Source organism: Microcaecilia unicolor, chromosome 6, assembly GCF_901765095.1.
Source record: "Microcaecilia unicolor chromosome 6, aMicUni1.1, whole genome shotgun sequence".
NCBI classification, from domain to species: Eukaryota; Metazoa; Chordata; class Amphibia; order Gymnophiona; family Siphonopidae; genus Microcaecilia; species Microcaecilia unicolor.
Genome location: NC_044036.1, coordinates 246,426,620 through 246,440,002, shown reverse-complemented (window position 1 = coordinate 246,440,002; position 13,383 = coordinate 246,426,620). Strand labels below are relative to the sequence as shown.

General features: G+C 46.1%; 1 protein-coding gene across 1 annotated transcript in view; it reads right to left on the bottom strand.

Moving 5' to 3' along the window:
- Nucleotides 1-13,383, bottom strand: part of LOC115472526 (degenerin deg-1-like) — a 217,745-nt gene that overhangs the window by 107,724 nt on the left and 96,638 nt on the right. The gene's annotated exons all lie outside the window — the stretch shown is intronic.

The following is a 13,383-nucleotide window of genomic DNA, read 5'->3' as shown; positions in this document are numbered from 1 at the left end:
TTTATTAACATCTATATTAAGTTGTGGACATGGTTGATGTTCTTTACTCCTGTTATGATATGGACTTACAAATCTGAGTGTATAACTCTGTCTCCCATATTTCATGTTGTTTTGTGTTCGTTGGTGGAGTAGCTCATTCAATGTATGCTGAATATTAAGATATTGCTCGTAGGCATCTCTCTGCAAATGCTTAGCCAAATGCCTCTGCGCCTCTCTAAGCTGAGAATGAAGGAGGAGGATACACTTATGTATCTGCTTCTTTCTATGAGCAAGATAGGAAATAATTTCCCCTCGCATTACCGCTTTTCCAGTCTCCCAGAACAAGCCTAGAGTATCTACATGCTGCTGATTAAAATCTCCATATGCTTCCTATTTATCTATGAAGTACTTTTGAAAGTTTGTATTTGTCATCAGATAATAAGGCATGCACCACAACAGCGAGCGCTCTTTTCTTGCCAGAGTAAGTGCTAAGACTACCATAGCATGAGCAGAGATGCCACAATGTTCTATCTCCACCTTTTCCACATCAGAAAAAAGCTGTTCTGAAATCAGTATATAATCTAATCTGCTTTCACATAAATGAGCTCTTGAAATATAGGTAAAACCCAATTCCCCCGGATGCAAAGTCCGCCAAATGTTCAGCAAATTTAGACTTGGGAGTAATATAGTAATATAGCACCCCCCCCCCCCCCCCCCCAGTCGTGATTTTCCTGCATGGATATTTGTCAATGTCTTCCTATCCCATGTCTTGTCTGCTACCACATTAAAATCACCACCCAACAGAATGGGACAGGGCGAAAGATCTAAAGGTACAACGCAGGATAAAATGTGCTGTCCCATATTGTAGGGCCATATATTGAAACTGAAATATAGGGGTTACCATACATTGAGCAAAGCAAGACCATCTAACCAGCCTATCATGATGATATTGATGTTCTATAAAAGGAATAGATTTATTTATCAATACAGCTGTACCTGTCCTACTAATTGGAGCTGTAAAGCTATTAGAATGACCCACCCTGAAGAGTTTAGCATGCTCAAACTCGTCAAATGAGTTCCTTGCATAAATACAACTCCTGCATGCCGTCAACGCAACTCCCTTAATTTGTTCTTATGTTTAACAGGGGAGTTAACTCCACAAACATTCCAGGTTACCACATTAAGGGTAGTCCTACCTAAGTGTGTTATAATGCATGTTTGAGGTCAAGACCTACTAGGGCTATCTGCATTATGCTATCAGTAAACACAGGTACAAAATTGCAAAATGAAGTGAGTACAACTAACATCTGAAAACTCCCATCCCTGGCTTAACCATCCCAATGAAACCCACCCATCCTAACCTTCCCCCTCCCCCCCCCCCTTACCATCCAACCCACCACTCCCCTACCCCTTCACACTCCCAAAACCTCAGAAATATCATATGTCGATCCCATTAGCAATATTTCCAGAGATACCTCTAGGTCCCGCTCAACAATAGTCTGCAGGCTAATGTGAGCATAAGAAATCAAACATATGATGGATAGCATCAAGTAAGAATGATAATGAATCCTCATGTTATCTTAGAGTCCAAAGACTGTCGCTTCAAGCTGTTGTTCACTCCGGGATTCGCTGACAACGTATTGAGGTCTTCTTGGATGATGCCGGGGGGGGGGGAGACCTCTTTAGGCTTGGGATCATGCCATGAGCCTGCCTTTCGTAGAACATTCCGAGTTTCCAATGGCATCATTAATTTATATTGCTTCCCACTAAGTGCAATGATAAAGCCAAAACGATATGTCCAATGGTATCAAACCTTCTCTCGGCATAGTAAAGTACTGATATCTTTGAATACCCATCTGCGCTGCAGGGTAATTCTTGAAATATCCTGATAGAGTTCCACCTGCATATCTTTGTATTTCAAGATGCCATTTTTGTGTGCCAAGGACAGGATCCATTCTTTACAGGGATATGAATGAAATGCTGCTATAATATCTCGCAGGCGGTTGGCTCGTGGCGGTCCACTGCTCTATGTACTCTCTCCAATCTGATAGGCTCTGGAGGGGCTGTACCTGATGGCTCAAAGAGCTGGAGCTGCTTACATATGTTCTGAATCACGAGGTATGTCTCTAAACCGGACATTATTTCTGCGTGCGCGGTTTTCTATATCATCCAGTTTATCTGTGCGGGCCTAAATCCATTTCTCTATACTGCAGGCTTCGATCGTTCCATGTGCCTCTCATGAGCCTCCAAATGTAGTTCCACTTCTTCTGCTCTCGCCCCCAGGTCTTCCAAACCGCTCCTGAGAACCTGTATAAGGGTTTTGGTTGGGTTCATTGCACATCTTGCAACATGACTTGTAAATCCTTTTTGGTAATAGGATCAATATTTCCCAGCTCAAGTCAAAAACACCATCCAGCTCAAGTGCTGCAGGCCCCGTGGTCTCCTCATCTCCTACGTAAAGTGGTCCTCCGGATTCGTAATTGCCTGAAAGGTGCAAACAATGCTTAATCTCATTCGATTTTCATTTGGCTATCTCGCTTCCAGCAGCTATAGTGATATGCTCTTTAGGTATCATGAATGGGACTCAGATGACAGTCCAAAATGGCTATACTTACTCCTTTTGAAGTGGAATATGACGGAGCCTCAGGCTGAAGCAGCCATCATATCGATGACATCACTGGAAGCCAACATGACTTTTGTTTAAATTGCTTATTCTTGAGCAGCAAAAATTACTGCTTCTGTTTCTTTTTTATAGACTTCCACTCTTTATTCATTTCCATGTTAAACTGTTGTCAGCAATGCTTTCTATACTTCCCAAACATTTTCCATACACCTATTTGGTTTTCCAATTGTTGAATCTGTCTTTTATTTGTTCTTTTTGTATTCATCTTTGTTTCCATTTAAATGATTTTTCATTTAATACTTTGATCAATAGTTTCACGTTTTTGCTTATGCTGTAATTATTTAGGCCTCTTTTCTTCTTTCCCATAATTTGTTTTTCTCTTGAAATAAACCTCATCCCCATAAAAGTCGGAGCTTATTTGTGCCAGGTAACTTGTAGTGGATTTTCAGGGATAAACTACCTAGTGAAGGGGTCTATTTACTAATCTGTGGCAAAAAGTGGACTTAGCGTGCCCTTATATGGGCTTTTCCTGTGTACTAAGGCTATTTGCATTTTTTGTATTAATAGCCATGCACTAATGTTGCCACTAATGTATAAAACTGCTGTAGAGTATATGAACTTAACAGTAGGTGTGTAGAAAACATAGCACATACTTTATGTGATATAGATGTGTAGGTATTCTTGGGAGCAGAGAAAGGGCGGAGCTGGGGAGGGACTAGCACTTAAGAATGTATTTTATAAAATATGCACATATGCTCATAGGAAGAACATACCCAGATGAACTGCCTTTATGACTTTCATTCTCAAGCAGGTTGCATTATATAACTTATCATGTACCCACTGTACACTGCACAGGACATCTGTTGCTGCTAAGATTATCGGATGACCAGATGTAATTGGAGGACAGGGCTGTGCCAACCCAGTAAGCGGGGTAAGCACCGCAGGGGGGCGCCTGCCTTCAAGGGTGCCGCGCCGGTTGAGATCTATTTAAAAATTAAAAAAAATAAACCGTACCGCGTTGGCGTCTATGCGCATGCGCTGCTACCTTCCCGCGCGCAGCGCTCGGCTCTCCTCCTTCCCTCCCCATCAGCACCTAGACATGTCCGCCTGCGAGCTCTACACCCGGGTAAGTGAAGCGGGGAATTAGCCTGGAAAAAATGGCCACAGGGAAGAGCACACAATTACAGTCGGAAGGTAGTTACCCTAGGAATGGTTTCGCAGTGTTGGTCTTCTGTCTAAAATATTAGCAGGGGTGTATTTTTATGATACTATAACTGCATACTCGCAACCAAGATCGGCAGTAGCAGAATGCAAACCCACCAGAAATGAGGTCTCTATATAGGGCTCCTCCTGATGTTACGTTTTAACGATAAACACAAATAAGCTACCACAGTTACATAATAACCCTCCCCCCAAAGAAAAAAAATGGTGTAAACGCCGAAAAAATACCACTTGTCCTAATATTCTCTCCCCTCTCCTGGATTGTCTTGTATCCTCCACTCAGTTTTTGTCCTTTCCTGCACTGATGACTCCTAAATGACACACACCTAGTATTTCATTCCACTTTAGAAAAAAAAAAGTAACTGATAATAGAACCTGTGTTTTGAAAACACCAAATTTTTGTACCCTGGATGAACCCGTAATTAGCTGGAAAATCAACTCCTAAGTTTACAATGTAGAAATACTTAGGAATAGAACCCCTTTCGATGTGACTGCGAGCAGATAATTCTTGTTATCCATCATTTCTCTGGATGCCATTATGTCCTAAAAAAAGAAGCTACCATTTGATAGTGTTTCTAGAGCAGAATTAAAACCTAGGTGGCTTCAGTTCAGTCTTAGATACATGCACGGCTGTTTTAAAAGTAAGTCTAAAGTATGCCCTGTGTTAACTTTATTTCTGCTTCCTTCCCATCCAAAATGTACATTTGATCACCTTTCACGACTTGGTCGGTTCCTTAACAGGTTATGTAAAGTTTTGAAAGCACCCTTGCTCTTATATTCTCTATCCCGTCTGTTTTGGGTGTGTTTTCCTAGGAGGAAAACGATATTTGGCTTGAAAAGAAAGTAAATCCGTATATTATTGTCTACTAGGGAAATCTTAATATCAAATGCCAGACAGTCTTAAACCTGCAGGGGAAAAACATTGAGATTCGATTTAAGTAATCAAGTTAGTTTCCCATATTTTAAATTGAGTCATAAATACGGGCTGTTGCTTTTTGTTTTGCTACTTCTGGATGCATTTAACAATTGGTGCTGATCTGTTGCATACTGAATATTTTAGATTTACTGATGTAGGTGATTAAAGCATACGGAAAAGAACAGAAAATTACAAAGGTAGTGGGTTATATGCAATTCTTAAAATTGTGAAAATCCAAGGAAGCCACTGATACATACTGATCTGGTCCAGTTTTACAATGTTTTTTGAAAGTCTTGTTGGTTTAGTAGGATAATCACTTTATATGTGTATTGAGAACCTATGTTGTTTCTGTTCATTTAAGACAATCAATTTTCGTTAATTAATTGGATGAAATGCTTATGCTGCAGCTCTTGAATTCAAGTAATTAACATTTTGCAATAATGTACAGAAATTTAGTAATCAAATGTGTAAAAAGCGCATTGCTATTTCAGTCGTTTGCAATTTGGGTAGTGTAGGTTTAGGTAGGATCTTGACAATCTTAGACCCCTCGGAGTTTTGATAGAGTTTATTAGATGGTGATAATAAGGACATCAATGGAACTGAACTGTATGATGAACTATGTGCCTTTAAAGATCTGTTTAAGACCGAATTGTGCCATTTTCATAATCTTTTTGAATCTCTAAAATTTGTTCTATCAAATAGCCTCCCATTCCCATCTTTCAGCTCCTATTTCCTTTGCATCTTGTGCTCCCTCTGCCTGCTGTTCTTCAACTTGTCATTTACCTTTTATGGTAATGGGCTGAAAAAGGGGGCAGGGTGGGAGAAGAGGGAGAAGAGAGAAAGGAGATGCCACATGGGAGGGGGGGCGCCAACTGATAGTCTGCAGGGGGGCACCAGAGACCCTAGGCACAGCCCTGTTGGAGGACAGACTAAATTAGCCCTAATCCAACATTTTCCTCAGTGGATGTGTGGACTTTTAGTCCCACTTTACTCGGCTACATCAGAACTGCAAGCCCCTGTGACCAATGGGGGAAAACAAACAAAAAAAAACCAAACTATTATTAGAAAGTTTCCTATTTCTAATTTTGCAGGTCAAACTTGAGATCCCATGTTTGCAAATACATCTGATGAACATTCATTGTGGACGGCCTAAAATCAGAGCTGTTTGTATCACTCAGTGAGAAAACAGAACAAGCCCTACATCCTCTTGTAGGTTCCATTCCATGGGCATAAAGTATTTTTATGGATACAAAAGTACAAAAGGTACTATATGTTTGTTATACCTGTTCTGTCCTCCGACAGCCTCGCACTAGTTTATAACGTGATCCTAAAATGTGTGTAATGCCTTTACTGTTATTCTCAGTCCCAAGGACTATCATTGCTGCAGTTTCCCCACTGGAAAAATACATGAGCAATGCACGGTGGGTAATGTAGTTCACAGGCATTGCAACCACACTTGTTTGGCTGTGTAAGAACTGCTATCACTGGTTGTGAGGCTGCTCAGACCTTCTCTCTCTCCCTCTCTCTCTGCCAAGCTTGGCTCTTTTGTCTTCCTGCTCAGTCTTACTATTCTGTCCACAGAGGTCAGCCAGGTATGACCTTTCCCTCCTATCTCTAGGACAACCCCTTGCTATCCGATAGCAGGCTCTGTCCCCATTGGTCTCTATCTGCTCCTCCCTGTGTGAAGCCCCACCACTTCTTTGTCCTTTCAGCCACGAGGGGCTTCTTCCTCCATTACAGCCAGGGACATGGAGCCAACACCATCTCGCTCCAGACAGCTCTGTCCTGCTCAAACTCCCTGTAACGAACCTGGATTTTTTACCCTGTAAATATCTTCTTCCAAATGAGATATTGCACATTGCAGTCACCCAGCTTTGGACTATTTCTACCTGTTCAACTATCTTCTCCTCCCCCTGCAATACAACTACCTCTCTTCAGATCTCCACCTCCCACAGCCTCCAGATTAAGAAGTCTCTGTATCCTGAACATCTATCTGTGAGTAAATTATCTGTGATTTATTCAATAAAAGAGACTTCATAAAATAATAGAGACTTCAGGTGATTGCTGGGCCAGGGTTATGCTCCATGATATTGGGGCTTCTAATTACCAAGCTCCAAGAGTCATGACAGTAAAAAATCCAGTATTATAACTGAATAGCTGTGAGGAAAGTTTGGAGCAGGACAACTGTGCCTTTAAGAGAACAGAAGGGTCAAGTGTGTGGAAAAGAAAAGGAAAATCAGTAACTGCACATTGTCTGGATGTTAATTGATCTGCATTCTAGTGAAGCCATAAGGAAAGCAATGTTGGATGATCTGTTAAAGTTAAAATGCATTTACTAGATAAGTGGAGCTTGTGAAAGAAGCAGAAAATCGTGGAGGTTTAAACTGAATCTAGTGTCTGCCTGCATTCTTGATAGTGATTAATTTAAATACCCTCTCCTGCACAGAAGGGACCCCTTCTCATCTGGCTCACCAGTAAGCAAAGTAAAAAACCAGAATTAAAACTTAAACAGCTATTGGAGAAAGCTCAGCAGGATGTGCCTTTGAAACAGCCATCTGCACTGTGTTTAAAGAAATCAGTGACTCTGCTTGCACTGCCTATGTTAATTGAAATGCATTTAAGTGAACTTGCAGCTAAAGAAAGCAACATTGGACTGTTTAAAGTTTAAAAGCATTTATCAGAAGAACTTAGTTGTGAAAAAGCAGTGTCGGTCTGTCCCATCTTTCAGAAAGGCAGAAGATTTGCAGAGTTTTCAAAACCAAAGCTTTGAGAAGACTGTGCTAGCACTGGGTCACATTCCAGAGAGCCATTAAGTCAAAAGCACTGTTCTATTGTCCTCTCCTGCTCGAGAGCAGCCCCCCCCCCTTTTCTGGGTCATCAGTAAATGAAGCCAGCAGCTAAAAAGTCAGAGAGAGAAGAAAAATGTTTTGTGTTGACAAACCTGTGAACGTTTAACCTTCAAGCAAGACATCAGAGTGAGCCAAAGAATGTGCAGCTAGCTCTTTGTTTGAATATCACACCTCTGTGATCACTGAAGACACTTGGAAGGTCCCCCTTCCCTCTCCCTCCAGCCTCAGAAATCTGAGCTCTGAAGGTCTTTGGGCAAGGAGGGCAGGAAGCAATCTGTTGCTAGGTTACTGCTTGAAGCGACATCCCTGACTCAGAGCTACTCTCTCCAGTCCCCCCTCCCTCCTCCTTTGCCCAGTAACATAACAGTGAAACTTGATCCAGTTGATTTCAGCACCTTGAGAAGCAAACTGCTCCCTAACCCAGCACAGAGAGAGAAGCCACCACAGCTAGCAGGTCCCAGCACAGCCTTCATACCGAACAGCTCTCTCCACCCTAAGAGCCGACCCCTCACTCAATAAAGACAGATAAGCAAACCAGGGCAGGATGGCAGAACTTAATGCCTTATAGACAAGACCAGATGAAGTGTCCCCCGCACCAGGCGCACAGAAATGGCCAGAGGGCATCGCATTGTTCAAGAGCAGAAGAACTTGCCAGGTAACCCAGAATCTCCTGGAACTGTATCAAGCAAAGCAAGAAAAGTACAGCGAGAAACTAAGCCGTTCCAGCCAATCGACAGCCGGTCGGTGGCCCTTCAGGCGCGGGTTATGGCACAGGTGGCCAAGGCTTAGTATCCTTACATTGCACAAGAAGCCGCCCTGAGGCTAAAACTGGTTGCGCTGGATGCTGAGGAAGCCCGCAGAAAGGTCAAGATGGAGGTTGGAGAAGCGCACAAAAGGGCGGAGATGGAGGCTGAGACTGTGCGTGAAAAAGCTGGGCGAGACATTATCACAGAAGTGCTCCAGCAAGAGAAAAAACTAGCTTCACTAGAGGAAAAGGCCAAGGCTCTCGAAGCTGCTGCAGATCAGAATGACAGAAAGAAACGACTTAACCGCCTTGTCTCTGAAGATCCTGCGCTAAGAACCAAAGCTCATGCGATGGCACACACCCCATCACCTACTAGCGCATTAAAGCAATTTGAGTCAGAAGAACCCTCATATACCGAGGAACCTGATCTACTTTCGTCAGAGTTTAACGCACCCAAGATGAATGAGCCTAAAGCAGAGCACACTACAGAGGCAAGCTCGTACGACAGTGACTCACACGCAAGCATGCACACGGATGCACTACCACTAGCACTCGCTCCAGAAAGATGCGCTAACAGAGACGCTCCATCTCAGCAACAGAGTCTGAGCCTTCACACAGACTGGAGGCAGGAGAGACACGAGCAAGAATGCTCACCGCAGTCTGAGCCCTCACATAGGACAGAAGCGAAAGGGAAACGAGCAAGCACGCTCACTGCAGAGTCTGAGCCCTCACATAGGGTGGAAGCAAAAGGGAAACGAGCAAGAACGCTCACCACAGAGTCTGAGCCTTCACGCAGACTGGGGGCAGGAGAGACACGAGCAAGAACGCTCACCGCAAAGTCTGAGCCCTCGCGCAGGGCAGAAGCAAAGGGGACACGAGCAGGAACGCTCACCGCAGAGTCCGAGCCTTCACGCAGACTGGGGGCAGAAGAGACATGAGCAAGAACGCTCACCGCAGAGTCTGAGCCCTCGTACAGGGTGGAAGCAAAAGGGAAACGAGCTAGAACGTAATCACAGAATCTGAGCCCTCGCGCAGGGCAGAAGCAAAGGGGGAATGAGCAAGAATGCTCGCCGCAGAGTCTGAGCCCTCACATAGGGTGGAAGCGAAAGGGAAACGAGCAAGAACGCTCACCACAGTGTCCGAGCCTTCACGCAGACTGGGGGCAGGAGAGACATGAGCAAGAACTCTCACTGCAGAGTCTGAGCCCTCGCACAGGGCAGAAGCAAAAGGGAAATGAGCAAGAATGCTCACCGCAGAGTCTGAGCCCTTGCACAGGGCAGAAGCAAAAGGGAAACGAGCAAGAACGCTCACCGCAGAGTCTGAGCCCTCACATAGGGTGGAAGCAAAAGGGAAACGAGCAAGAACGCTCACCACAGAGTCCGAGCCTTCACGCAGACTGGGGGCAGGAGAGACACGAGCAAGAACGCTCACCGCAAAGTCTGAGCCCTCGCGCAGGGCAGAAGCAAAGGGGACACGAGCAGGAACGCTCACTGCAGAGTCTGAGCCCTCGTACAGGGTGGAAGCAAAAGGGAAACGAACTAGAACGCTCATCACAGAATCTGAGCCCTCGCGCAGGGCAGAAGCAAAGGGGGAATGAGCAAGAACGCTCGCCGCAGAGTCTGAGCCTTCACATAGGGTGGAAGCGAAAGGGAAACGAGCAAGAACGCTCACCACAGAGTCCGAGCCTTCACGCAGACTGGGGGCAGGAGAGACACGAGCAAGAACGCTCACCGCAGAATCTGAGCCCTCGCACAGGGCAGAAGCAAAAGGGAAATGAGCAAGAACGCTCACCACAGAGTCTGAGCCCTCACATAGGGCTGAAGCGAAAGGGAAACGAGCTAGAACGCTCATCGCAAAGTCTAAGCCCTCGCACAGGGCAGAAGCAAGAGAGACCGGAGCAGTCGCTCTCAAGCAGAATATCGGCTGAACTCCCTTGGTCTAAACCAGAGGGAGCTGGACAGCCACACTCCGCATCGTGTCGGAAAGGCGCAAGCCAACCAACTGGCAGTGACGTCAGCTGCTCGACTTAAAGCCACAGCAAGAGATGAGCCAGCAGAGTGTCTGACCAGCAAAGATCTGGGGAGCGCAGAGCTTACCCAGTCCAATGACCGCCCTGAGCGGCACAGGACGGAGAAATCCGATTCCGAGGATGCCATAGCAAGTATGAAGCTTACTCCTAAGCAAGAGAAGCACACGATGCTGCACGGGCTGAGAAAGGAAACAGCCACACGTGTAGAAGAATTGAATTCAGATCATCCTGCCAAAAATGGCAGAGTACCTATCAAGGGTACAGAACATGGCAACGTCCAGAGCGTCTATGCCGTACACCCAGATGATGCCGAACCGAGTTCTAACCCCGCATCGAATCATGGCGGGGAGACGGAGGAGGAGAAGGCACCAACATTCCAAGCCACTCCGAGATGCACGAAGGTGTGTGAAGGAAACTGCGAAGGTAGATGCCGCACCAAGACATGCTTGACTGAAGTGCACCTTAAAGGACGACGTGACAAAGCAGCCAAAACGTACGTTGTCATAAATGAGCAGAGCAACAGGCCTCTTGCAAGATCAGAGCGCCATGACCTGTTCGACTTCCACCAAAACTACGCCCAAGACAGCATCAAAACTTGTGCAAAGGCCGTACAGACGGCAAGGCAAGCAGCAAGCGGTTACGCGATAGAGGCTGTGAATGGCGACACCATGCCACAGTCACTCACAAAGTTTGAACGTGACCAGATACCAAATGACAAGGGTGAGAGTCCCACGCTACAGGCTGCCCGGAATCACCCTTACCTGAGGCCCACCACCGACCAGCTTGCATACTTGAAGCCAGACGCTGAGATCTCGCCTTTGCCAGACAGAGATGCACCAGAACCCCTGGGTATCCATGAATCAGGCAAGAGCCCATGCAGTGCTCCCTATGCACACCCACTCAACTTGGGTGGGACAACGGCAGGCGATGCCTGCCTCAAGCGAACAAGAAAGTCAAATGTCAAGGTACTTCACACCAATGTCCTAGACAGCGGGTGCTCTTCCTTGTTCGAGCCATGTACCAACCACTTAACCACCAAAGAAGCTCCCGCCCAGAAGGAACAGAGCATTGTCCCAACGCTCTACAAAACAGTCTCTCCAGCAGACCTAGGAGAACACCTGGGAAGCTCAGTGTTCCAGAACATCAAAGATGAAGACGAACCAGCCTTCTCCATAAAAGATAAAGAGTTCCTGAGCATGATAAACAAAGAGTTCAGTAAAGATGAGTCATTCCCTTCAGTAGACCATGCCAGAGACCTGAAAGATCTAGACTTGGGTGTGGACACACCCTCGATTCAACGCCGCCTTGGCCTAAATTGGGTCTCCACCCAGCTGCACCAGCGCACCCAACGAAGCATCCTGTCTACAGTGAATGGCCCGTAAGACCCACCGCCAAGATTTCGCTACCTGGACCACCCAAAGAAGCACAAGCACAGAGAGTCGCCATCCTCCCATGAAGACCAAGGACTCAAAGACTCTCTCTCTCTTTTGTGTTGTCTAGTGTTGTTGTTGTCTGTCTCTCGTTTCAGCTCCTGTGTGATGAAGAAGATGACCCTACAGCCAGTACCACAACTGTGGTCGTGATCCCCCTCTGGTCCACACCCGTGATCCCCCTCTGGTCCACACCTTGTCCTGAGGGTCAGCTGCTGTGCTGGCTACTGTTTGCGTGTTTCTCTCCTGTGTGTGTCAAGCCTCACTTTGGGTTCTGTGTATTTCCTGCCTCTGTCCTGTTTATAAGGAAGCGTAGCACTTCTACCTCGTTCATAGTCTGTGTGCCTATGGGCACTTCTGCCTCTGCTCTTCTCAGTCTGTTTGTGTGCTGTTCAACCTTCAGCCGTAGTTCTGTTGTTTCTCTGTGTAGGTCAGATTTGTGTCCTGCCTAGTCAGCCTTGCTTGTTCTAGTTCTCCTCTACCTTAGCGCCAGCCTTAGTCTGTTGTCTGTCTCTAGGTCGGGTTTGTGTCCTGCCTAGCCTGCCTTGTTTGTTCTAGTCCCTCTCTGCCTTAGCTTCAGCCTTAGTCCTGTTGTTTGTCTGTGAGGACTAGCTTTGTATCCTGCTTGTGTCTATCCTGGTTGTCTTCAGCTCCAGTCCCCTGCCTGCTCGTCTCTGCTTTGTTTGCTTTCAGCTCCCATTCCTGCCAAGTTTGTTCCAGCATCCTGAATCCTGTTCCCGTCCAGCTTGTTCGAGCATCCTGAACCTGGTTCCAGCATCTTGAATCCTGTTCCTGCTAAGCCAAGTCCGTCCTAGCAACTGGTTCCAGCCAAACCAAGCTTGTTAGTCCAGTCCTGCTCGGGAGGTTTGCCTCCTGCTGCCGTTCGACGACAATAGGTCAAGAACTCACATTGTTCCAGAGTTCGCGACTGTTTGTTTGAAGTCTGGGATCGTGACAGCCGATGGACAGCCTGAATGTCAATAATGGACCTTGCATGCGATTAATTTGATAAAGTGTGATAATAAGGATAGTGGTATCTACCGATACCAGGCGGGGAGTGTTCTGTCCTCCGACAGCCTCGCACTAGTTTATAACGTGATCCTAAAATGTGTGTAATGCCTTTACTGTTATTCTCAGTCCCAAGGACTATCATTGCTGCAGTTTCCCCACTGGAAAAATACATGAGCAATGCACGGTGGGTAATGTAGTTCACAGGCAGTGCAACCACACTTGTTTGGCTGTGTAAGAACTGCTATCACTGGTTGTGAGGCTGCTCAGACCTTCTCTCTCTCCCTCTCTCTCTGCCAAGCTTGGCTCTTTTGTCTTCCTGCTCAGTCTTACTATTCTGTCCACAGAGGTCAGCCAGGTATGACCTTTCCCTCCTATCTCTAGGACTACCCCTTGCTATCCGATAGCAGGCTCTGTCCCCATTGGTCTCTATCTGCTCCTCCCTGTGTGAAGCCCCACCACTTCTTTGTCCTTTCAGCCACGAGGGGCTTCTTCCTCCATTACAGCCAGGGACATGGAGCCAACACCATCTCGCTCCAGACAGCTCTGTCCTGCTCAAACTCCCTGTAACGAACCTGGATTT